We start from the raw sequence: 26964 nt of genomic DNA on the forward strand, positions 1-26964 counted from the left end.
TCATCTTCAATATAGTCACTGATTTTTAAAAACCTCTAACAGCAGAACTAAGTGGCCTAGAAACACGGGAGAGATACCTAAAACATGTGGGAGAGCCGTAAGTGATACCAGTGGGACTTTGAAGGGCTTTCTTTGGGGAAGGCATAGGCGGAATACCTTCAAGGATGCTCCTAAATGCCATGACAATAAGTCTTAACCCTGCAATTGTGTCACAGTTGTGATGACTGTAGATGTGATAGGAGCAGCACCTGATCATGGCATCTTAATGGTTTAAGGGATGAACTTGTCTCGGCAGTGACAGATGGCTCAGCCAATCACTAACTGAGAAGGCACAGCGCTTGGCTAGGTGATCGGCTAAAGGAGCTGTCACTGCCAAGACAAAAAAGTATTTTTGGAGGACATTTATTAAGACTTAAAGTCTTCATTAAGTCTCCAATTAGACCCCGCCCTCATTGATCCTAGCGGATTTACTTAAAGTTAATGGAATGATGGATGTCCATTGCACACAGTCTATAAAATGACAGATGTTGTCTGCGTGGACGTCAAAATAATGATCATGACAATTACTTACGTACATTTTTTGTAAACACTTGAATGTTATTGTCATGATCGTGTCTGAAAAGGCATCAGTGCCACCCTCTGCGACGAGGATTCGACCTCTGCTCCAAAGACTACGCTTTTGCCCTTAAGTCCGTTTCTGGATTTATTAATTTCTTTGCTGTTGTCTTTTGTGATCCGTTCCATGTTTCTTAGTTCTCCCTGCACTTACCTTGCTGTGGCTTTCTTGTCTCTGCTGTGTTTGATGGACAGGTCTCTTCACCTCTGGTTTTCTATGTTCCTCTTGCTTATCCTATGAGCTTTGTGTCCGGGACTTGGTTTCCCTTATAGATATCTCTCTCCCTTCAGTCTGGGCTCTTGATAGCTTTGTCCAGCTTGTCTGTTCAGCTTGATCCAGTGTTTTACCTTGCAATCTGTATTTCTCGTTTCCTGACCCTGGCTTGTTTCTTTCCAGTCTTTGTCTTTTGGGTCTGTGCCTCGCTTCGTCCTATATTTGTTTGGTCCCCCGTTCCTTACTGTCTTCTTGGTCCTGTCCTTTGTGTGTCTTTGTGACTTTGCCTTGTCTACTGTTATTGTACCTTGTTCACCCTCACTGTTACCATCCCTGGCTTTCGTCCCTTGCTTGTTTGGTATTCTCCTTGGCCCATTTATACTACTTATTTTGTGTTCTGTATTTTGTTCGTCTGTGTTTTTCACTTATTTGAGTGCAGGGACTGACGCCCAGTTGCGGACGGTCAGTTAGGACCTGCACTGCAAGTAGGGAGGGACAGTGTGGGGGGTGTTAGCCATAGGGCCCACTTGTCCTGTGTCTCTTTGTTCCCCGGGACCCTGAAAGTTATTTTTTAGTTGTTCACCGTTCTTTCACTTTTTTACCAATAAATTCAATGGACTTTTCAATTAAACACACACCCAAAGGCCAATTAGTCCACCCAAACTAGAATAATGTACCAGAAGCTGTTATTGCACTGACGGTCGGTCAAACAGCGAAATTATGTCCATCATGTTAAACTCAAAATGACAGTTTTCATTTTAAACGAAGAGGAAAAATGTTGTGTAAACATCGCCTTTGAGTGTACTCAAAAGTCGGTCACTGAGAAATGTCGTCTGAAAACTAACTGTACATCCCAAAACAACATATGACGTATTGTAAATGTAAATCATATGTCAGGAAGGGGTTAATGGCAATTTTACTGACTTTTTGGTTCCTACTGTAAGTGGTTTTTGAACTTTGTAAACCAATGATACAAGAAAATCCACATTATACTATGTTTTCGTAGAACAGAGCTAAAAATCTGCTGTTTCCAACCCAAAATGACAGTATCAGAGCTTATAGGGAAACACAGCATGTTGACAAGGTAAATGGTAATTCTAAATTATTCTTCTCATGATACATTTCTAGAAGGAATAACTGTGGAATTGCACAATACAGAATTCTAAGAAAAGATGTTCCAGACCTGTTAGGGATTACAAGTATTCACTAAAATTAACAAGCCAGGAGGGAGGACGGCTCCTCCGAAACCCAAATCATACACTAAAGCAATTATCTTATTGCTGTTTCTGTTCTATTTTTCCATTAAGTCCAATTGTTTTATCAGAATTACGCCTGACATCTATTATAGTTCTTCTAGAAAGGTCACCCAGTGCTCAAGGAGAGGGTAGAAGAATTGCAGGGTGTTCTGTTCAAGCTGCACAATGTTGTTTATATTTATATGTACTTTATTATATTATACAAGAACAATTTCTTATATACACATTATAAACATTCAGGAATTTCATGATTTGGAATATATTCTCTCCCATGGAGTTATTATTTACAGATGTGAAACAATGGGCTGGATACAGCAGCAATATGGGGGATCAGAGAAAGTGAAAATTATCTTCATGTAAAGGAAAGGCACTCAAACTTAAAGGGGACCGATCATTAAATTTACCCCACCACTAAATGTATAGTAAAAAAGACGAACTGGAGAGAGTGGAACGGCTGCACATCCCATCTATGGCTGATACTAATGCCGCTAGGCCTATATTAAAAATCAACACCAGAGTGTCTGTATATGAATTGATCAAGCCATATTGCCCCGTGTACCACCGCGCAGGTCCTCTGGTCCACACGGGTCCCTACGCTGACTCCACACCGTGTCGGTCAGCGACCGCCAACCCCGCAAAGCGTGCACCTGCAGGAAAAGGAGGCCATGGAACGGCCCTGCAACCCCAATGTCACAGGACCAGACCCAAAAAGCCCCACCAAAACCCAGCCAGCACCACCGGCGGGGAAGGCTGCCCCCAAACGACACAAGTATGGATATGGTATTACACTTACCATTGCTGCTCTCACAGAATGGGGAAGACATAGGGTCCAGACATGTGAGCACAGACATATCCTGCTAATTTTGGTCAGGTGGGTCTTATAAAGGAGTGCTAGCTGTTCAGAGAGGGAGAACTGTGAAACACGAACTGGAGAGAGTGGAACGGCTGCACATCCCATCTATGGCTGATACTAATGCCGCTAGGCCTATATTAAAAATCAACACCAGAGTGTCTGTATATGAATTGATCAAGCCATATTGCCCCGTGTACTACCGCGCAGGTCCTCTGGTCCACACGGGTCCCTACGCTAACTCCACACCGTGTCGGTCAGCGACCGCCAACCCCGCAAAGCGTGCACATGCAGGGAAGGGAGGCCATGGAACGGCCCTGCAACCCCAATGTCACAGGACCAGACCCAAAAAGCCCCACCAAAACCCAGCCAGCACCACCGGCGGGGAAGGCTGCCCCCAAACGACACAAGTATGGATATGGTATTACACTTACCATTGCTGCTCTCACAGAATGGGGAAGACATAGGGTCCAGACATGTGAGCACAGACATATCCTTCTAATTTTGGTCATGTGGGTCTTATAAAGGAGTGCTAGCTGTTCAGAGAGGGAGAACTGTGAAACACGAACTGGAGAGAGTGGAACGGCTGCACATCCCATCTATGGCTGATACTAATGAGTGCTCATGGTTTTAATCCCTCCTGTCTGTCCCATTCTATCTTTGATAGCTATGGTGAGTGCAATACCTTATCCAGACTTGTGCTGTTTGGGGGCAGCTTCCTCCGCCGGTGGTGCTGGCTGGGTTTTGGTGTGGCATTTTTGGGACTGGTCCTGTGGCATGGGGGTTACAGGGCCGTTCCATGGCCTCCCTTCCCTGACTGTGCACGCCTGCGGGGGTGGTGGTCACTGACCGGCACAGTGTGGACTTAGTGTAGGGACCCATGTGTATCAGATACCTGCACGAGGTACATGGGGCAGTGTGGCTTGATCAATTCACATACAGAATTCTGATGTTTTTTATGCAGCCGAGAGGTACTAGTATCAGCCATAGGTGTGAGGTGCAGCACTCTTTTTCTTCCCTGAACCGTATTTTGTTTCTCTCTTTTCTCCGTGTTTTGCACTCCTCCTGGTGAGACCCACATGACCGCAATTAGCAGGAGACACCTGAGTGCTCATGGTTTTAATCCCTCCTGTCTGTCCCATTCTATCTTTGATAGCTATGATGAGTGCAATACCTTATCCAGACTTGTGCTGTTTGGGGGCAGCTTCCTCCGCCGGTGGTGCTGGCTGGGTTTTGGTGTGGCATTTTTGGGACTGGTCCTGTGGCATGGGGGTTACAGGGCCGTTCCATGGCCTCCCTTCCCTGACTGTGCACGCCTGCGGGGGTGGTGGTCACTGACCGGCACAGTGTGGACTTAGTGTAGGGACCCATGTGTATCAGATACCTGCACGAGGTACATGGGGCAGTGTGGCTTGATCAATTCACATACAGAATTCTGATGTTTTTTATGCAGCCGAGAGGTACTAGTATCAGCCATAGGTGTGAGGTGCAGCACTCTTTTTCTTCCCTGAACCGTAAAGTAAAAAAGGATGACTATTATTATTATTTATTTTTTAATTTTTGACAAGATACTGCTGTTCTAAGGTATCTTGCAGTAATGTATTGCATTTTTTGTATTTTAACTTTAAAATTTTTTTGCACATGCCTTCAAGGGGCAAAATATCCAAAAATTAGAACAAAAATTTTTTAATATAATACTGCAAGACAGATTAGAAGTCCGGGGGCATGTCATCAATTGATCTCTAATGTGTCTTACAGTAACTGGAGCACCATGTGCAACCCAATGCTTAAATGAGCACTAGTGATGAGCGAACGTCCCAATGTTTGGTTCACATCCCAAACACGAACATGTAAAAAATTATTGTGATTGGTTTGGTTTGTGTTCGCCGAACATTCATGAAGAAATATCGCATGTACAGTAGAAGCGCACATTTCAGTCTAGAGTTACGCACATGTATACAGATTATGAGGTGCAAAGTATAAAATACATAATAGCAAAGCAATTACAAGGTGTGTAGAATTAGCGTATCTTTTATTTGCCCATGCGTATATACGCAATAACGTGCATCCATGTAGCACACAATACGCGCGAGGAATGCTAGGCCGCAGCGTAAGGTCAGCTCAGTAAGTTAAGATGTCCCAGTGAGCCTCCCCTTTTGGCTTTGGAGAACTGAAATATATTGTGAAGATTATGGACGGGATGGATTATGATCTGCATCGTGGCCCCGTGCAGAATCCAAACATGCATAGAAAAAAATTTGTTAAAATTCTACACGGCCTGCAATGGAAGTTTCAGGTGCGACCCTGACAATTTCACAACGTTCTAAACCCTACTCGGTCAGCTCTCCCTCCCAGGGCAGTTTCTAGATCATTTTGGCAACAGGGCGAATCTTGATAAAAGCGCCCCCCCCCCCCCCCCTGCAACCTCACTCAATTCAGCTCTGGAGGAGGAAGGGGGGCCTTATCAGGATTCGGGTTATTAGGAAGAAGCAGGGTGTGTATTATGGCATAGATCGGTGTTGCACCCCTAAGAGATAATATTCAACCGAATACAAAATCATCATACAGGGACTCACAGGTGACGTTCTCTTGTTGTCTTTGATCTGCGGCACCACTTTCCTTTTCCTCTCCAACCAGACCACCATGACGGTTTCTTGCAGCTACAATTCGTCTCTTCAGAACCTGCGAGACAAACATCTCAGGCTCCGCACTTATCCAGCAACTTCCTTCCCTTTTCCCTCCTATAGGCTCCTAAACTATAGTAATTCTGCTGCTTGGTGCAGTAAAGCCTGCAAGGTGTGACCTCCATCACACTGACATACATGGATACTGGGAGAGCTGGATGACCTCTATCACACTGACATACAGGATACTGGGAGAGCTGGATGACCTCCATCACACTGACATACAGGATACTGGGAGAGCTGGATGACCCCCATCACACTGACATACAGGATACTGGGAGAGCTGGATGACCCCCATCACACTGACATACAGGATACTGGGAGAGCTGGATGACCTCCATCACACTGACATACAGGATACTGGGAGAGCTGGATGACCTCCATCACACTGACATACAGGATACTGGGAGAGCTGGATGACCCCCATCACACTGACATACAGGATACTGGGAGAGCTGGATGACCTCCATCACACTGACATACAGGATACTGGGAAAGCTGTGTGACCTCCATCACACTGACATACAGGATGCTGGGAAAGATGTGTGACCTCCATTACAATGACATACAGGATGCTGGGAAAGCTGTGTGACCTCCATCACACTGACATACAGGATGCTGGGAGAGCTGTGTGACCTCCATTACAATGACATACAGGATGCTGGGAGAGCTGTGTGACCTTCATTACACTGACATACAGGATGCTGGGAAAGATGTGTGACCTCCATTACAATGACATACAGGATGCTGGGAAAGATGTGTGACCTCCATTACAATGACATACAGGATGCTGGGAAAGCTGTGTGACCTCCATTACACTGACATACAGGATACTGGGAAAGCTGTGTGACCTCCATTACACTGACATACAGGATACTGGGAAAGCTGGGTGACCTCCATCACACTGACATACAGGATACTGGGAAAGCTGGGTGACCTCCATCACACTGACATACAGGATGCTGGGAAAGCTGGGTGACCTCGATTATACTGACATACAGGATGCTGGGAAAGCTGTGTGACCTCCATTACACTGCCATACAGGATACTGGGAAAGCTGGGTGACCTCCATTACACTGACATACAGGATGCTGGGAAAGCTGTGTGACCTTCATTACACACAGACATACAGGATGCTGGGAAAGCTGTGTGACCTCCATTATACTGACATGCAGGATGCTGGAAAAGCTGGCTGACCTCCATTTTACTGACATAAAGGATGCTGGAAAAGCTGGGTGACCACCCCCTGTAATCCCCCCTGTGCTGTCCCCATTGTAATAATCCTCCCTGTGCTGCCCCCCCCATAATAATAATAATCCCCTCTGCTCCCCCTGCATTGCCAAACACACACACACAAAAAAACAACAACATTATACTCACCTTATTCTGGCATAGAGGTCCCTCTCTCCTCTTCTCCTCCAGCCTACGAGGAGCAGGCCGCTGCCGCCCCTGCACACATCTCTCCAGCAAACGCAGTGAAATGACGTCATTGCGCTGCTGGAGGGAGAAGATGTCTGCAGGTGCAGAGTGCTCGGCTGGGTCGGAGCGGTCCGGGGGCGGAGCTACGGGCGGTCCGGAGGCGGAGGTCCAGGCGGTCCGGGGGCGGAGCTAAGGCCGGTCCGGGGGCGGAGGTCCAGGCGGTCCGTGGGCGGAGCTACGGGCGGTCCGGGGCAGAGGGCAGTCTTGCCAGGTGATGGGGTCAGCGAGCTAGCAGGCGGGCGTGCGTGCGCAGCTAAGTGGAGTCTGGGGGGTGCCACCAGCGCCCCGTAGCTGTCGGCGCCCCGTGCGGTCGCCCGGCCCGCCCGCCTCTAGAAACGGCCCTGCTCCCTCCCTACACTGACTAACTACCATTGTGAATATTGCTGCCTAACTAAATTTACATGCTATCCCTGCTCGTTTCACTCTCCCTACTGAACGGCAGAAGAATCAGGACAGACTGTGAGAAAATTCACCTCAGCGTCGCGTCTTTATAGCATGTACGTAACATACGTAATTACGCTAATCATACAGCCAATCACAGTAATGCCAGTAGTGAACATGGCTACTACATTACCTGATGTGCTCTTCCTTCCCCACACGTTAAAATTGGTGGGAGGAAACTTGCACAGTTGCTTACATCGCAAGATAAAGGTTCTTATGTTTGAATATGTTCCAAAATCGTTATAACCATTGCGATCATCAAGCAAACTGTTTGTGATCGGTGAACATGAACAATTAGCGTCATGTTCGTACGAACATTTACGAACATGTTCGCTGATCACTACAGAGCACTATGCTTGATAGAGCATGCCCATTCAACACTAGCTACTACCGTAGTTGTTTCCTGAACAGTGAATGTAAACCAGTGTTAGGCTAGGTTCACACTGCGTTTTCAGCATCCGTTTAACGGATCCGTTTTTTTTAACGTCCAGAAAAATAGGGTCAGCAACGTTTTTTGGTCCGTTTTGGGTCCGCCAAAAAAAACGGATCCGTTTTTTTTTATAATGGAAGTCAATGGAAAAACGGATGCACACAAATGAATCCATTTTTTGCAATCCGTTTTTCATGCGTTTTTGCAAAAAACGGATGCGTTAAACGGATGCTGAAAACGCAGTGTGAACCTAGCCTTACCAGACAATCCACTCTCATATTATTCTCAGTCTTCACTTCATTGCTGTTTCCCCTTACAGCATCATTTTTCTCACAGATTCCAGGTCACTAATCATTTTTATGCTTAATATAATCATGTAACTTGCCACTCATCTCCTCCTGAGAAGCTTCACCATATTTAGTGTTTCTACATGGAGCTGAGTTATTCTACGGTTTCAGTAAATTATATGCTACAAGTCGAAATGTGTATTCTATGCGCTCAGTGCTAAACCTAGAAATGAATATGTTATACAGACACCGGAATGAAAACTCCAAGAAAAATAAGATGTGAAAAGCAATAGAAAGAGCTGAGGACGTGGGAAAGTGGACTGGGAACTGGCATACCAACCCTGTTATCTTCATGTCTGGGCAGATAGATGGGAAACATAATAAGACCAGCTCGTATGAAGCGATGACACTGCCTTTCCGACTATATGTAGTTAGTAAACAGTCGCATTGATAACGAGACTATATAGACTATACAGTATAAGACGCTAAAAGAACGGAGCTATTTATTTTTTTAACACATATTGTAAAGCACACAATTTTCTAATCAGTTTTTATTTTATGATTATGGAGGCAGCCATCTTGCCAGGACTCCTAGACACGCACATTGACTTATATTGAAGGATGTTGTGAGCATGCTCTCTGTCACTGTACAGGGAGAAGGAAGATGGAGAAGCTGCCCTCAATATATTTTTGGGAACAATCCATTATGTTGTCATAATGATCAGGGGCCTAAGAAAATGAAGTACTGATCCAGAAATGTTGCTGATTGGCTGATTGTGTTTGTGATGTCACTAATAAAGCAAAAAAAATACAGGCCTACGGGATCCTACTGTCACAAATACAGTCATGGCCAAAAGTTTTGAGAATGATACAAATATTAATTTTTTACTAAGTTTACTGCTTTAGTTTTTAAAATGGCAATTTGCATATACTCCAATGTTATAAAGAGTGATCAGCTTAACAGCAATTACTTGCAAAGTCAATATTTGCCTAGAAAATAAACCTTATCCCCCAAAACACATTTCAACATCATTACAGCCCTGCCTTAAAAGGACCAACTAACATCGTTTCAGTGATTGCTCCATTAACACAGGTGTGGGTGTTGATGATGACAGGGCTGGAGATCAATCTGTCATGATTAGGTAAGAATGACACCACTGGACATTTTAAAAAGAGGCTGGTGCTTGGCATCATTGTTTCTCTTCTGTTAACCATGGTTATCTCTAAAGAAACATGTGCAGTTATCATTGCACTGCACAAAAATGGCCTAACAGGGAAAAGTATCGCAGCTAGAAAGATTGCACCTCAGTCAACAATCTATCGCATCATCAAGAACTTCAAGGAGAGAGGTTCCATTGTTGCCAAAAAGGCTCCAGGGCGCCCAAGAAAGACCAGCAAGCACCAGGACCGTCTCTTAAAAGTTTTTCAGCTGCGGGATCGGGCGACCAGCAGTGCGGAGCTTGCTCAGGAATGGCAGCAGGCAGGTGTGAGTGCGTCTGCACGCACTGTGAGGCGGAGATTCTTGGAGCAAGGCCTGGTCTCAAGGAGGGCAGCAAAGAAGCCACTTCTCTCCAGAAAAAAACATCAGGGACAGACTGATATTCTGAAAAAGGTACAGGGAGTGGACTGCTGAGGACTGGGGTAAAGTCATTTTCTCTGATTAATCCCCTTTACGATTGTTTGGGACATCTGGAAAACAGCTTATTCAGAGAAGATAAAAACATCTGATAAACACACATAAAAACCAGAGGGCAGCAGATCATGTGAAAATATAATATTTGTGTCATTCTCAAAACTTTTGACCATGACTGTAGGTAGGGTCTGTTCACACTGTGGAAAACAGGCGCAAATTCCAAGCGGAATTCCCACCGCGGACTGAGGCAAGCGGAATTCCGAGCGGAGTCCGCAGCAGGAATTCCGTTCAGAATTTTCACCTGTTTTCAACAGTGTGAACAGGGCCTAAAAGACAAAGTATTTCTCCTACTAGTTTTGTTTGCATAGATTCTATAATCAGTGGGCATAGACTTCTTTGGAAAGCTTACATTAGTGTGAGGATCCAGTCCGCTAAACATATTAATGTGGGACATTAATGGATGCTTTACTGTCTTTTGGGTGGTTAAAGGGGGGCTCTGACATCAGGTGAAAAAATGCAAATACTGCAGAAGCATATAGCATTGCTTACCTGTCTTCTCCAGCTCTGAAACCACCAAAAATCCATTATTTTATGTGTCTGTAATCATCTTCCCTACCACTGCGAGCAGGCGTAAATCATGATAAATGAGGCAGGGGAGGAGGCCACACCTTCTCCCTGCCTTGTCACGCCCCCCTCCAAGCTCCCCCAGTCCGCCCATCAGGTAAGCGGGGCATACACCAGGGAGAAGGGGGGAATCTGCACCTTCTCCCTGGTGTACTCCTCAGGTGGACACGTCGTAAATGTTTCCCCTTGAGTTTACATTGTATATTAACATTCAGTTTAACTTTTAGGCTGGATTCACACTATGTATGACACCGGCCTGCAGTATCAATTGGGATAAACTTCAATTCTATTTAATTGGGATGCCGGAGCTGCACTCTCCATTGTGTGACCTGTCAGGCTTGTGCAGACGCTATTCAATGAATATAGGCCGCACAAAACTGACATGTCAGTTTTCGCTGCGGCCGCTAAGGATCCTATGGGGGAGATTTATGAAAGGGTGTAAATATACACCCGGTGCAAACTGCCCACAGCAACCAATCACAGCTCCTCTTATATTTTACCAGAGCTGAAAGCTGAGCTGTGATTGGTTGCTGTGGGCAGTTTGCACCGGGTGTATATTTACACCCTTTCATAAATCTCCCCCTATGTGTATACGCTCTGGCCGGGATTCTATTCATTCGATAAAACATATCTATTTGCATTAATCATACCGTGATTTATGCAAAAGATACGCTGTGTGAAGATGGCATTACTTTGTTATTTTACTTTTTAACTCAACTTGACATTCCCATTTACTAGAGGAGGAAAACTACTAACTCTGCTCAGTTTACCATTTTTCACTACTATATCCACAATAGTTATGTCCTTTTTCTTCCTCCAATGCAGTATACTTGCTCATATTTAGTCTGAGTCTCAATACATAGGGCTATATTGGGCAACTAGTCCTAATGCAATGCTGAACTTGCTTTTAAAAAAACTCCTACATATACCCAGCTACTAACCTTTCATAGATTCACAGAGGCCTGGCCTCTCTCTCTCTCTCTCTCTCTCTCTCACACATCCCCCCCCCCCTCAACTTAGAAACATATGGTAGAAAGTGTAAAGTAGAAATAAAAGGTGTATGGAAAAGTATATATAAAAAGTTTATTGGGCCTGCATCAACAATAAATTATTCCCAATTTATTACCGTTTCCTCTATGATAGAAATAGTATGCCAACTTACATTTACCTTAGGTTCTTCCCCCCCCCACCCCCCGCTAAACAAAAAAAGCAGGAAAAAATGAAGAAAAAAAAAATCACTTTCAAAGGCTAATATTCTTAATAGTTTAGTGCAGGCAATGTTTCTTCCACAATTATCCAGTGCCCCATGCACAGATTTCATCAATATATGTTGTTATATGCTATAAAATTCACATTGTAAAATACTTTCTCGCCATTATTAATGGCCAGAACCGCTGCCTTTCTTATCAGCCGGCATGCATAATTGGATATATAGGACTATATTAACCAGCCATATGTTATACATGGAAAAAGAAAAACAGACGTGTTAAAGTTAAATTGCACGAGACAGCCACATTAACCCTTTGTTAATTGCACTAATTTCAGAACTAGGCTCAACGAGGGCTGACAGCGTGAACATGCCTGTTTGGTGAGATTATTGTGGACATGTAGTTCATGGAGCGTTCCCCAAGGCAAGATGAGCGCAGCTTGCTCAAATATTATTCTGGCATAGGCTGTCACCAAATGAATGTATAAATTTATAAGAAACCTGTTAAGAGAAATTTGCCATAAGGGCAAAGATTCTGTAAATGACAGTGCACATGACAAAAGACATATTGTTATTGTAACATAATGTGAATTTCACACAGGAGCCCTGGGCTAAGTATACAAGGTTTCCTAATATGTAATTCATTAAGGATAATGAAGAACTGTGCTCCAACTACCAGTAGCGGAGTAGAATCGAGTAAGGGTTCTTTTACACATGAAGATTTGTCGGCTGCAGGGGCCACAAATGAGCACCGATCAGCGAGATCAGCACTTGTTTGCACTGGTTTACACGGCACGACAAATTGAAGGCTGCACGAACAACAGAAGGATCATTCGTGCAGCCCGGGCCCTTCAGAAAACTGACAGCACAGATATGTATATGTCCGTGCTGTCAGTTTCCTGATGACTAGAAGTCAATACTTACCATGCTGCTTGTGATCCAACATCTAGCTTCTCCAGTCTTCCTGCTGCCGGCTGTATTTTCAGGCCCCACCTCCTCTGGCTGTCAATCATTTCGGAGGAGCCAGTGGCCTGACGTTACAAGTAGTGTGGCTGGAAAGTATACACTGCTGCTTGTGATCCGAAAACTGACAGCACAGCTACTGGTATATACATATTACAGACCCCAATATATACATATCTGTGTTGTCAGTTTCCCTTTATCTTTATCGGCTGCAAAACCCCCTGTTTACACAATAAAGATAAATTTTAATGCAGGTTCGAAACAATCAGCTGATAATGGGCTTCAGCTGATTGCTGTCCCTTTTACAAGGGTGGATTATCGTCTACAGCGGCATTTCTAGCCACACTCCTGGACGATAATTGGCACGTGTGCACCACTGTGTCAGTCAAAAAAGCACATGGCAAGTCAAGATAAAAACCTCATCTCATAGGCAATGCTGCTTGGGCCTATCTCCTCAAAGCTGAACCAGATTTAATCTAAATTTACTAAAATAAAATTGTTATAATTGCCTGCTCTGTTACTGACTATACATCTGCTCACCCACATTACTCTTCCCCCATCATTCACCACTTACACTACTGAGAAAGAAAGACTTAAATCATTGCTGAGGCTGCTGTAAGCACAGGACTCCATTGCCTAGCAAATTCCCTCCACTTATTCTCAGGCATCCTGTATTTCTCAAATTACTGTAGCTATATGGCACTGCAGTGTATAGAACTAGCCATATTGTTATAGAGACTATAAAACTAAACTAAACTGTTTCTCAAACAACCCATTTACAGTATAACTTGGATGTGCATGAAGAGCACCACAATTTGGAACACAATGGGACAAAATGTTGGTGCCTCAACTATGGTAAATGTGGCCCTGTGTGTGAATTGAGGCTTACTGAGGTTTACAAGTAATGGTGTTAGCATGTATTAAATTATGGTTAATTCTTGTTTTGTTTTCTCATTTGGAATTTTATGACAATCTGCTTCACTCATTCTTTTTATGCACAGTGACCTATGGGTTAGTCTTTATGGACTGTTATTACATTGATTTGGCTACTCCAGTATCTCTGTATCTATATTATCCATGTGTAGGTGGCACTAATATGCCAAAGTGAATCTGTAGGCACCCCTGTACACCCCCCCCCCCCCCCCCAAATATCTCCTGATGCCATGCCATCCTTTTTATTAAAAAAATGCTATTTTAATCAGGTGGCACAGTGTCAATGAGGTGGGGCCTAGAGCATCCTTGCTGTAGTCCTGCAGCAACTGTGGTTCTTGCCCGACGACCGGTCACTTGCTAGGTGGTGCTGTGTGACGCCACTTCTATGGTGGAGGTTGTCATGACGCCAGTGCTAACTCAGCACACAGGTATGGAGGCACACCTGCTTTTAGTTTTTTGTGGCTGGCTATATTGATACCCAATGGTCGGTGACCTGCAGGGCTGTGATGGGTCCCTTGGGCGCTTATCACGGTGGTCCAGAGTGGAGATATGACCCACCCGGACTGTCGGTACTGCCAACCACAGAAAGGGGAAATGACCCAAGGACGGTGTAGCTTGTATGTAGGTGCTTGTGCAATGATCACTAAGTCCCAGTAGAATAAATAAAACTGTTCTTTACTGGCAAGTCTCTGGTAATACAGATGAATAATACATGACTGATACAGACTTGCTTTCACTGGATCTGTACTGAGAGTTGCTGAGGTAGAGAGTAAGATAGCAGTGCTGACATGGTTACGTGCTGAGAAAAGTAGAGAGTTTAGATTGGAGAGGAGTTTGTCGTGAGAGTCCCAACCCAATGTAGTATTGTGCTCTACAGGAATAGTAGATGAAGAGATACTTGAAAAGTGAATAGTTGAAAGAAGAATACTTGTGCCCGTGTTTTGACCTTCGTTGCTATACCACCTTCTGCCCTGTAATGTTAAATTACCCGTCACAAGGTCCAGTCCTAGTTACCTGAGTTGAGCAAAGTGTCCGAAATTATCCGGTGTCACCTGCGCTGCAAGATAGAGTACGTAGGCCCTTGGCTGCTTTGCTCTATCCAGATCAGTTTCTCTGCTTTAGGACACTGTCCTGCACTGTGTAGAGATGTTCATGGCGTGGGTTGGGGTGTTCTCTGACTCCTCTCTTTAGTGTTTAGCACTGCATCGTTAGTTGAAGTGTTGCTTTAAGAAAAAGAATCTCTGTGTTCTCCATACGTGTCTGTACACTACAGCTGGTCTGTCCCGTAAAGGGAACCTAGCAGAGCCAGGCTCCTGGCTAAACTCAGCAAGGGGTGCCCGATCACCCTGACATCTAGTGGCAACACTTATACATAACTTCATTACCACTTTACTTTCGAAGTACAAGGCTTTTGCGAGGGGTGTTCAAAACAGAAACACCCATGGTGTGACATCACACAACTCTCTTTTCTTGCTGCAAGAAGAAAGACCTACTGTAAGCCTAGGTCAAGAATTTCTGACAGTTTGAGCAGATACATGGATGTTAGTGGCCTTCTGGAGGTCATTTTGCAGGGCTCTGGCACTCCTCCTCCTGTTCCTTCTTACACAAAGAAGGAGATAGCGGTCCTGCTAACTTCAGTGGGTTGTAGACACCGCCTCATGCCACCTCTAAGGGTGAGAACAATGACCAAGATGCAAAAGTGACCAAAACAACCAAAAAGGATGAGTACAGAGAAATGTTCTGTGGTAACCACCTGCAGAATCTCTCCTTTATAGGGGTCGTGTTTCTAATTGCTGGTAATTTCTACCTGTTGTCTGTTCCATTTTCACACCAGCAGGAGACATTGATTCACAACCAGTGTTGCTTCATAACTGGACAGGTAGATTTAACAGAAGTGTGATTGACTTGGAGTTAAATTGTTAAAATGTGGTTTAAGTGTTCCCTTTATTTATTTATTTTTAGCAGTATATTTTCAGCAAGCTGGGAGTATTCAGGTATGTTCACATACTGTATGGCAGATTTGTTTCAAAGACATTTATGGCAGAAAAATTATCCCATTTATCGGGTTTTCAGCATTGTGTATGCAAATGTTTTCAATTCCTAAAAGAAGCATTTAAAGATGAACCCACTCGCTTGCTAAAAAAATGTAAAAAAAAATCTAAGGCTGGGCTCACACTATGTTTTTACAAAAAACGGATTATAAAATGGATAGAGAAACTGATGCATTTGTGTGCAACTGTTTTAATCCATTTTTCCATTGACTTCCATTGCAAAAAGAAATAGCTCAAAACGCATCCTTTTTTTTAACGTAAAAACGTTAAATAACGTTAAAAAAAAGGAATCCTTTTTTTTATAATGGAAGTCAATGAAAAAATGGATCAAAACACACATACATCTGTTTTTCCATCAAAAGCGGATTAAAAAAACGTAGTCTGAACCTAGCCTAACATGTTAGTAAAGGCTTATCCTGTCTTTATAGCCTATTAGGTTGTAGTGCTCCACTTGGCAGCAACCTTTATGATCTCTATAAATTCATCACTAACCATCACAGTAACATGTTACAATTAGCAGTGCCTCCCAAAAACAAGTAGAGCCATCTTCCATGAACCAGTTACATGTATAATTTTTCTTCATTAATGACACAGGGACTGTATATATTTAATTTACTGGCGGCAAAAGAGTAAATGAAAGGGTCTAACCCAAGATCAAGCTATTATATAAATAGTCGTCTGTCAACTTCACATTTCCTCGGCAGCCGCTGGTGAACGTGTGGGACTTTCATCCTTGAATGCCTCTCTTTGAAAATTGCACTCGTGCAATCTGTAATCCCGAGACGCGGATACTTGCCAAACTTTCTCACTTCAGCATGAACACAACTGTAGTTAATATATGGGATAGCAGATGAACAGAGTAATTATGAACGTAATAAAGAAGGATGAGTCTAGCAGCTCGGCAGATGATATACTACAACTTCAGTGCTCAATAAAAGGCGTTCATTCCTGTATGCATCCTGCTGACTTTACAATACTGAATGTCATAGCGCTTTGACTGATGCACATCATATTGGAAGGCTTGCTGAATTATTAGCCAAACTAAAGTTATGTAGAATATCTTTAGCCTTTATATTAATATTAATGTTTAGTACGATGATTGCCTCAATACGCATAATTAATGCAGTTATCATTGTCACTGGCACAATGAGCAATAAGTCTAAGGCTTCACACAGAGCTTATGTCAGGACTTGAGGACTGGAGGACAGAAGACAGGTGATAACCTTGCACTGACACGCTGTCCCTGCCTAATTACCTCAACTGCCCTAAATGGCAGCAGATAACTGGTTGACAGTCCCTGGCCTGTACAGGTGTGACACAAAACAAGGACAAGACAGACAAACACAATTAATCCAAATCAGGAATCCAAGTTAGCAACAACAAGTCAGCGCAGCACCAAACTGTAGTCAAAAGAGTAGTCAAAAAAGCCAAAGCCAAAATCTAAGAACCGAAATAACAAACAGAAGGAATGCTAGGTTAAGAAAACATTCAGGAACTGAGGCTCTATCACAGGTAAGGAAGGAAAGGAAGGACACACTGGGAGGATATTTAAGGAGACTGGAGTCCCAGCCCCAGCGCGTGATTGAAGCTAAAACTCCAACTCCCACAATACTACAGAAGCTGACTGGCAGAGACAGCTGCCAGTAAGCACAAACTACATGTCAAACACCTAAGCTAATCGCCTAGGAGCAGTGAAGCCCCAGCCGCTGAAACAACTAATGAAGGAGCGCCGCACCCCTAGCAACCTGGTCGGCCAGTAGCAGTAGCTAGGGATGCTGTCGGTACTCTCCTCGCAACTGTCCGTACGCTCCGGCGTACACTTTAAAATTTGCTTGCAAGAGGCCGATGGTACGCTCTGCCTATGCCAGAAGACGAGCATGATGGCTTGCTCCTAAAAACTTATGTATTGACAGTGTAAAGAGGCACACAAGGCACCTGGGGTTCCGTACTATGGGGTCACTGTACTGTATAGTGTATCTTTATTACAGGATTAAGGTCTATTGTCAAGTATTGTAGCCAGCCCCACGACTTAGCTCACTTTAATTCTGCCACAAGTAGTTATCATTACTCCTGAAGGTGCTCCTCATTTAACAGTATAAGTTCAGTCCAATAGATATAGTTCAGGGGTGTCAAACTCAGACCTTCCATCTGTTACAAAACTACAATTCCCATCATGCCAGGACAGCCAAAACTTTAGCTCTGCAGCCACCGCATAAGGTTCTGAGACATCTCTGAAGTGATAAGCCACTTAGCTGATCACTGGCCTAGAAAGGACAGAGCCACAGCCAGTGATTGGCTGAGTGGCCTGTCACTGAAGAGATGACTTCAGAAGCTTCAGCGGTGGCTGCAGGGAGCCGGGAGAAGCCGGAAGAGTGCGTGGAGAGGTAAAGTATATCTGCACAAATCAGCCTGATTGGGCAGATAATCGCTCCATGTGATAGGACCCTAAGGATCTGAGCAACTTTGAAAAGGGCCAAAGTATGATGTCTGGATGACTGGGTAAGAGCATCGCTATTTGGGTTACTGACCACCACCCTGCTTTAAAAGCATTGATCTGGCTGGTGTATATATAGCTATAAAGTAGATGAATAAAGATATAATAGATATAAACTGTATACTGTATAAATATGTACATTATAAATATATATGCAACAGCCAGACCTCTGCTTTTAGAGCACAGTGATGGTCCATAATCTAAAGCTGTCAACAATAAAAGGGAAAGAGCAGGATATCAGAAGTAGGAGGCACGTTTGCTAAATCCATGTACCTCTTTTCTCAACCACAATCTGTTCTGACAGGCTGGTTGAGAACCGAACTGTTTTTTCCCATAAGAAATAATGTTAATTGGTTCCAGCATCCACCAATAGCTAACTACTGTACCTGTATGTTTCAATGAAAGATGTACAATTGAATCACTATTGTACAGTCTTATACATATAAAAAAAAATAGAGCACACAGGGACCTTCAAAACCCATTCTTTATACTGCAGGTGCACAGTGTCAGCAGGAGCCAGATGGTACAGACAATACAGGAGGGGAGGACTGGAGGGGAAGAATCAAGCAATTGGCAAACAACAAGGAACACAAAGCACTGCAGCCACATAGTAATGCCAATCTGCAATCATTGGCTGGCTAAACCATGTGACCTTTACAGTACAAGAATAGTGGATTTGAGATTCATTATCAGATGCTACCTGGAGCTAGAGAGGGAGACAGTGTGTAGCAGAGTGAGTTAGTTATTAGGTGATTTTAGGCAGGAGAGACCACCAAAAGCCCTAAAAATTTGTGTGGGCCAAAAACTTGGCATTTCAACTTTCAATCAGAATCTTGCTATTTTAGTAGGATCCTTGTGTTGTCCATTTCAAACCATTTTATTTCAGGTTAAAAAACTCAAAGGCAGAAGCAGGCAGGTCACTAAAGGCCACTTTATTGGCTGTTTTTTTAAATATTCGATTACAAATTAACTCGAATTCAATGCAATCTTTCATTTACCTTTTTTTTTTTAATGATTAAATCGAATCAAATGGAAATGTTGGAGGGCTCACCTCAAGGGCCACAAAATCAATTTTTGGAGGACTCACTTCAAGGGCCTGCTAATTTTCGTTCTATATGTTTTTAGGTGAAAAAAGTCACTGTTTAGCAAGCAGGTTCAATCAGGTCTGTAGAGATGGTAGTAGTGGGTGGTTTTTCCATCAAATTCAATTTAAAATTGCCTTCTCTTAGATACTCTTTAAAGGATTTAAAGTGTGAACATTAAAATTCCAGGGTCTCTTAAGAAGACTGTATTGTTATCAGTTCATCTGTAACTCCCAGGATTTTTGTGGGGCTCACCGACAGGCCTAAATTTCAGTTTTACATGGTTTCCATGACAACCACACCCCTTTAAGTGTAGAACATGTCTGACCACATCACACACACATACAAACACACAATGACAGTAAGCGTTGGGTGCTGTTGGTTTTCCCAATGCCTATGCCATCTGTAGTTCTCATAGGCAACGTGATTTAAAAGGATGCATGAAAATGTTTTTTTGTTTGCTTCAAATTTGGTTTTATGTCCATATAGAGGAAAGAAGGTTTCCTGGTGCATTTTCCACTTTACATAGAGGTTATTGCCAGGACTGTATTATTGTAGAGCTTGATGCGCCCCTTGGTTTGTGCTGTGCGGCCGAGAAGGCGCTGATTTTCTTGAATTTTTTTGTTTTGTTTTGTTTTGCATTAGTCTGAACACTGGTTTATTTTGTCTGTTCACTTGATTTCATGGGCACACCCGACTTCACCTGCTGAGTTCTGTCTGGCCACTTCATGGTTAATCTTGTTTTGGTTCTCTCTGTGACTAGCTGGTCTTCCTGACAGTGGATGTGTTTTGTTGTCAGATGCCTGTGGTTGGAGATCAGGGGGATGGTCCAATTGTATTCTGGACCAGACCCCTGGCCTCTTATATAACACTCCCAGTCTGTAGACTCCTTGCTGGTTATTGAGCTAGTCTCTGCCTGCTTGTGCTATTGTCTGTTCTATATATCTGGTTCTGACTTTCCCTGTTTGCAGCCTGCCTCAATCTTTATGCTTGACTGACTATTCTTTAAGATCCGATTTTGTACTTTTGCTGCCCGACGTTTGTTGACCCGGTCTGTCCACACTGATCTATTGTGTTTGTTTGTCTGTCTGTGTTTTGTGTACCACCTATACCAGTGCAGGGACCGCCCTTGTGGTTGTCCGCAGCCACCTAGGGCTGTTCCTGGCATGTAGGCAGGGACAGTGGGCGTGAATAGCGCAGGGCTCACTGTCCGTGTCTTTCTGTCTGTTCCACCCGTTGCTACTGATTTTCATAACAGTTATATTGTGTTTGGAGTTTATTGAGGCTGCGATAGTGGTAAAATGATGCGACTTTGGCATGTTAGATGTACCCAGGCATGCTTTCCCTGCTGTCCCAGTTGCATTCCAGAGGTGTTGGCATAATTTCCTGAGATGTCATTGTGAGCTCCAAGTCGTTTGAATTTTGGTTTCCAATTAACAAGCATTTTTCTCCTATTGACCTTAATGGGATTCGATATTCGATCGAATAGTCGAGTATTGGAGTCTATTTGACTCGATATTCGAAAATTCGACTATTTCACTACTCACTAATCTCTATTAATTAGCTGATATGGGAATACCCCGTTAAGTCCCTATTATACGCTTTTAAGGCTATGTTCACACTGCGTATGATTCCGGCCGTAGTGCGAACCGCGAATATACGCACGTAGTTTTGAGGTTGATGCGTTCACTTGAAAGTATACTATATACGCCCGCACAATGCACACTACGTATGAGCTTACGGCCGGATCGTATGCGGCTCTGTTCCAACTCTCGGCCCTGGATTTCCATGCGGTCCCGCACAATGCACACTACGTATGAGCTTACGGCCGGATCGTATGCGGCGCCGTGAAAAAATCGTATGCGGCGCTGTTCCAACTCACGGCCGTGGATTTCCATGCGGTCCCGTGCGAAGTACTTATTTCAGCCAAATTGAACTTGATTTTTCGATCCAAAAGGTTCTGTGTGGTTTACGGGGCTGGGCGAAGATTTCCAAGTAAATGACCTGCCTCAGATCGCTTCGAAACAAGCTAGGGAAGCTAGGTTCGTACGCATTTGGCCACATGTCGATTTTTTCCACGCCCGTAGTTTCAGCCGCACATGTACGGCGGCGTACGAAATGCGGCCGGACTCGTACGCAGTGTGAACATAGCCTTATACTGTCCAGAAGTATTTGGAGGCAAGGGGGCATGCTATCCTTTATTACCTGAAGGCATATAGAGGAACAGTATGACCCCCACAGACTTTTCTTTGTGCCACACAATGGTTGTGTTCATTTCTTTGCTGCTCCAAATCCATAATCATAATACAGGACTATGTATGAGGCCTTAGAGTTCTCCTTGAGCACTATTAGTCATTTATTCCTACTTACCTAACAGGCATTTTAATAGTGAGTGCAAATAGTCTCCTTGTTATGTTGTGATCATACATAAACCTTGGGCGTGGGCAACAATCATCTTATTAAAGTGGATTCCTTTTCAGTGCGTCTCTTTGGCTCCAAAATGGAATCTTTTATATGAAATATTTAATTTATCTCAAGCAGCTGTCTTGTATCATTAATAACTCATCCAGATTCTAATAACAACATCCAGATTCTAAAGCGTAGACTTTATAAAGCGCCCCCCTGAATTACCCGGTATCCCTGCTCCTAATTAATTCACATTGTGCTGCGAATACACCGCCACAGAAAGTAAACAAAGTACTCAGACCTGAATGGAATTACTGATGTTATAAGGATTTTATGCGTCTTGCTGTATTACCCGACCCTCATTTCAAGGATGAAAAAGGCGACCTACGAAATATAATTTAGATGGTATTTTCATTGAAATGAAAGTGGGGCTTTGTTAAATATTTGAATAGGAACATTCTAAACATTCATTTCAGAAATCATATCAACGAGATTGCCCAAATCTCGCTACATAATGGAAGTGTAGCTCAGCCTCATGTATTAGGAAACTGGAGAAATGAGGGTCCGTACACATGGCTGTATTATGGGCAGACAGCCATACAGATTTGTGGGGTCCTTCTGCTTTTTTGTATGCCTTAAGAAACAAGAAACAGGATAGACGTCCTTTATTAACTCTTTCATGACTAGAGTGTTCTTGCACAAAATAACCAGTCAAGTTTTATTATTATTGTTCATGTGGTGGTTGAAGGTTTTTTTTTTTTTATAATTTATTTTATAAAAAGTATGTTTTTGTCCTAGCATCAGCAGGTGGTTGTAAGTTTATTCCAAGCAGATTATTGTCGAGAGCACTACACTGCCTTTGCCAGATTGTCATCCTCTTGGTGCTATCTCTTTATAAGCAAAACACAAATTACTGTCAATCCGCATGATAAAAAGTAAAAGAAAAGAAAGAAAGAAAGAAAGAAAATCATAAGACCAAACCAACTTCTTCCATTGCTTAATGGACCAGTTGTAACACACACTTTTTGTAAGTGCTTTTATAGGGCAGTGCTTTTCAGACTGTGAGGTGGGCCTCACCAGTGAGGCGCCCCCTAGTTGTTGGTGAGGCCCAGCTGAGGAGCCAGTTTTCACAAAATAACTATGATCTACACAGTCCTTTTGCTGTTTGCAGAAATCTTAACAACATTATGAATTTATTTTGTACTTAATTTATTAGTATATAGAGCTTGGGAGACAGGTGAAAGGTAGCCCTAGCATTATTCTCAGCTTTTAAATGGACTTTCACCACAGATAGTGAGGCCCAGGCATCCTCTTGGTCAGTCTGGTGAGGCCCAGGCATCTGCTAGGTGAGGCCCCAGTAGAAAAAGTTTGAGAAACACTGTTATAGGGCAGTAGGGGTCAGCATGGGCACTCTGCACACCTATTGTAACAATGCCAGATGTCACCTTGCGGCAATCTGTTACTTATCCTCTGTGGAGCTATCCAGGTCCAGCTCCTGCTCTCAGCTGCACTACTGTTCGCTTTTCTGCTGTACTCAATGCTGTTCCTGGGCTTGCTCATCCTCATGTCATCGACGTCTTTTTCCTCATTCTTGTCCTGCAGCTATACTTTTGGCCACTAGGGTGTGCATGCAGGGAACTCTTCTGCATTTATAGAGGCAGCTTGTCTCCACCTGCCAATCCAGAGTCATCTGCACCTATTCAAACTAGCTCCACCTGCCCCTACCTGCTTAAGCACTGTTGGATTCTTGCATTCTGAGCGAAGGTGTGTTTCTGCTATTTTGCTGACTCTCTGTGAATTCTGACCTGTGCCTGCTCTTCAGATTATGCTTACTGGCTGACCCCTGTCTGTACCCTATGCCTCTCCTATTGCCTGACCTGCCTCTGGAGGGCACTAAAGGGAGATTTAACATGTTCTCTGAAACACAGAACCTACAGACGGTGAAGCTGCGTAGTGGAATGAATATCCTTCCGGCATCATGTATCAATATGATGCCAGGAATTGACAAAGTGTTTAAATCTTTGCAAGACTGTAATGATACAACCACACAGTTCCATATAGTTTTCAACACTTCTCTCCCTCCGGATTTCATATTGACACATGATGCCAGGTGGTCCTTCATTTCACTATGCAGCTTTACTCTGTACAGGTTCTGTGTTTCACAGAATGTGTGAATGCCGCTTGGACTCCACTCCCTGGTGTAGCCAAAACCACAGCGGGTCCACACACATTTGTTACACCTATATTAAGCAAGCTATGATGCCCAGTGTGTACTGTCACCTTTTTATTATGGCCATCAGTAAAATTTTTAACAATTTATTCTACAGTAGCTGTTTTGTGGGATTGAACTAGTTGCCTAGCCTCTCTAAGAGTTTGTCCAGGAAAAATTCACTTTTCCCCTATCCGTATTGGGCCCTGACGGCTCTGCTATTCATTTCTATGGAGTGACTCAAAGAGCCGAGTACGCCGGAAAAGCTTTTTCTGTTAGCTCCATAGGAATCAATAGAGTCGCGGGTCGTGTAGCCCAATACAGAGACCTGTGGTTAGGGGAAAAGTAAATTTTTCCTGGACAACCTCTTTAAATCACTTTTTGTAAGCACGTACCAACAACATCCCACAAGACTGGACCTTCTGGAGATGGTCTGAACCAGTCTTCTATCCATCCCAATTCGGTTAAAGTCACTTAGAGCCTATATTTTGCCAATTTCTCCTGCTATCGAGATTTTAACTTCTTCAATAGATTGTTCGCTTGTTGTCTGACACATCCCACCCCTTGACAGGTGCCAGTGTCATAAGATAATCAAAGATTTTCACCTGAGCTGTCAGTAGTTTAAGTGCTATGGCTGATTGATTTATAATATGTGTAGCCCTGTGCTTAACCACTGCCATTGGCCCCAAGGGAGCAATATATCTAATAGGTAATATAGAATACCGGCCAGACGTGTCTGCATAACATTTTTCACTCTTGGTGAGTACAGGGCAAAGTTTCCTTAACAATAAATTACCCCATGGAAAATCACTTTAATTGTACATGAATATTCCACATGAATAATCTATGCTAATGTATGAGTTATAAAGTGTTGCTTTATATTCTATTCACACGACCTCGTTGTGTATAATTAATCAAACAAATCAAAGAACAATCTTCATTTACATTTACTGTAATATACCAGAGACAGCGGTGTTAGCCGAGTGATCTGAAAACACAATAATTAAAAGTTAACTCCATTACTAACTTCTAATGCCATGGGTGTAATTCAAAGGCTGAAAAGGCAACAGAACTTCTTAAAGTTTAACGCTTTACCTGCCTGCTTAGTTTGCATGAAAGAATGGATGCGACTGAAAAGAAATATAAATATAAGAAATACAAATATAAAATAGATTTTACTCCCCTGCTGTGATTGGGTATGGCACTTTTTCTGGCCTTTCCTTCAAATGCTTCCTTATAGGACACAGATATCAAACTGGTGGCCCTCCAGCTGTTATAAAACTACATATCCCATCATGCCTGGACAGCCAAAGCTTTGGCTTTCACAAAAAAGTCTATGGTATCATCCGTAGTTTGTGGACATATTGTGGACAATATGGAAGTATTGTCTGTAACATACGTAATTCTGATATCACAGGTGTAGCTCCTCACATCCTAACGAATTTCCACTTTTACGGATCTGCAAAAAATACAGATTATATAAGGATGCATTATGGAGGTATTTTTTTGCGTATTTCAGACAAAGATGGCAAATATGCAGTCCTGAAAAATTAAGGAAAATGTAAATGTGGCCTAAGGCCTTATGCACACGTTCAGTATTTTATTCATGTCCGTAGATTCCTCCCTCTATCCACCCATACAATTCACTAAAAACTATGGATTGGGCATCTGTAGTGCATCCATAGTGCATCTGTATTTCTGTAAATCCATTTTTTTATAAATACAGCCTTTTAACATGTGACTAATGACTCCTTATTTTCTTACGTAAATACGGATGCCAAAAGGTTACTAAATAGTGTAGAAAATAGGGGATCAATTGATTTCTATGAGGCTGGGTTCACACTACGTTTTTGAATTCCTGTTTTCTTCATCCATTTTTTTTTTTTCAAAACGGATGAAAAACGGATGGAAAGAAAGAATGGATGCATGTATGTGCATCCATTTTTATCCTTTTTCCATTGAATTCCAATATTAAAAAAACATCAAAACATCAGTTTTTTTCTAACGTACACAAAAACATAGTCGACCTCATTTTTGTGTCCGTTAAAAAAAAAACGGATTTTGATCCTTTTTATAATGGAACTCAATGGAAAAACGGATCAAAACGGATGCACACACATGCATCCGTTTCTTCCATCTATTCTTCATCCGTTTTTTGCAGAAAACGGACGGAAAGAACAGATTGCAAAAACGTAGTGTGAACCCAGCCTGAGAGAATCCGCAAAAAAATCTGGGTCTGCACAAGGACATGTCCTTTTTTTTTACAGGATTGGTTTGAGTAATCTACTGATCGTGTGAATAGCCCAATAGACATCAATGTGCACTAACTGTAGTGAAGAAATACAGATCTGTAGATAAAGGGATGTGTGAATAATGCCTAAGGGCCCTATTACACGGGACGATTATCGTTCGCATAATCGTTAATGATAAACAATTTCAAACGACCACTATTGTGAACGGCCTGAAATCAATCACCCTTTAAATGGAACAATAATCGTTACTTATGATCGTTCTTGCGGTCGTCTTGTCACCGCTATTGCGTTCGTTGCTACTGCGAATGACCGAACAACATCTTATTCAATGCGAATGATTTGCGAACGAGCAACGATAAAAATAGGTCCAGGTCTTATTAAGGGATCAACGATTTATCATTCGTCGTTTAATCGTTAACTGCTATTCAACCAAACGATTATCGTTCAGATCCAAACGATGTAACGAGGGCCCTAAGGCTACATTCACATGTTTGTTTGTTTTTTTTTTTAAATCAGCAATTTTTAAATTGTGATCTGCAAAAATGCATCCGTATTGTCCTTATTTTTTGCAGATTTCTATTAGTGGAAAGTTGAGGTTGAGGTTGAATGGTCAAAATGATGTCACTAACTAGTATTCCAGATACGGATTTTGCAGATATTACGGAATTTACCTCTGTAATGTTTCCAAATTATGGATAATTCCATAGACTCTTTTTGGTGTGTCCGTGCCATAATTATGGGCCACACTAGGGTATATCAGTATCTTTTACAGCACGGATAACAATCAAATCATGGATCAGTAAAATTACTGTGAATAGGGCCATAGAAACCTTTAGGTTTAGGGATCCGCAATT

The sequence above is a fragment of the Dendropsophus ebraccatus genome, chromosome 7 (genome assembly GCF_027789765.1).
Source record: "Dendropsophus ebraccatus isolate aDenEbr1 chromosome 7, aDenEbr1.pat, whole genome shotgun sequence".
NCBI lineage: Eukaryota > Metazoa > Chordata > Amphibia > Anura > Hylidae > Dendropsophus > Dendropsophus ebraccatus.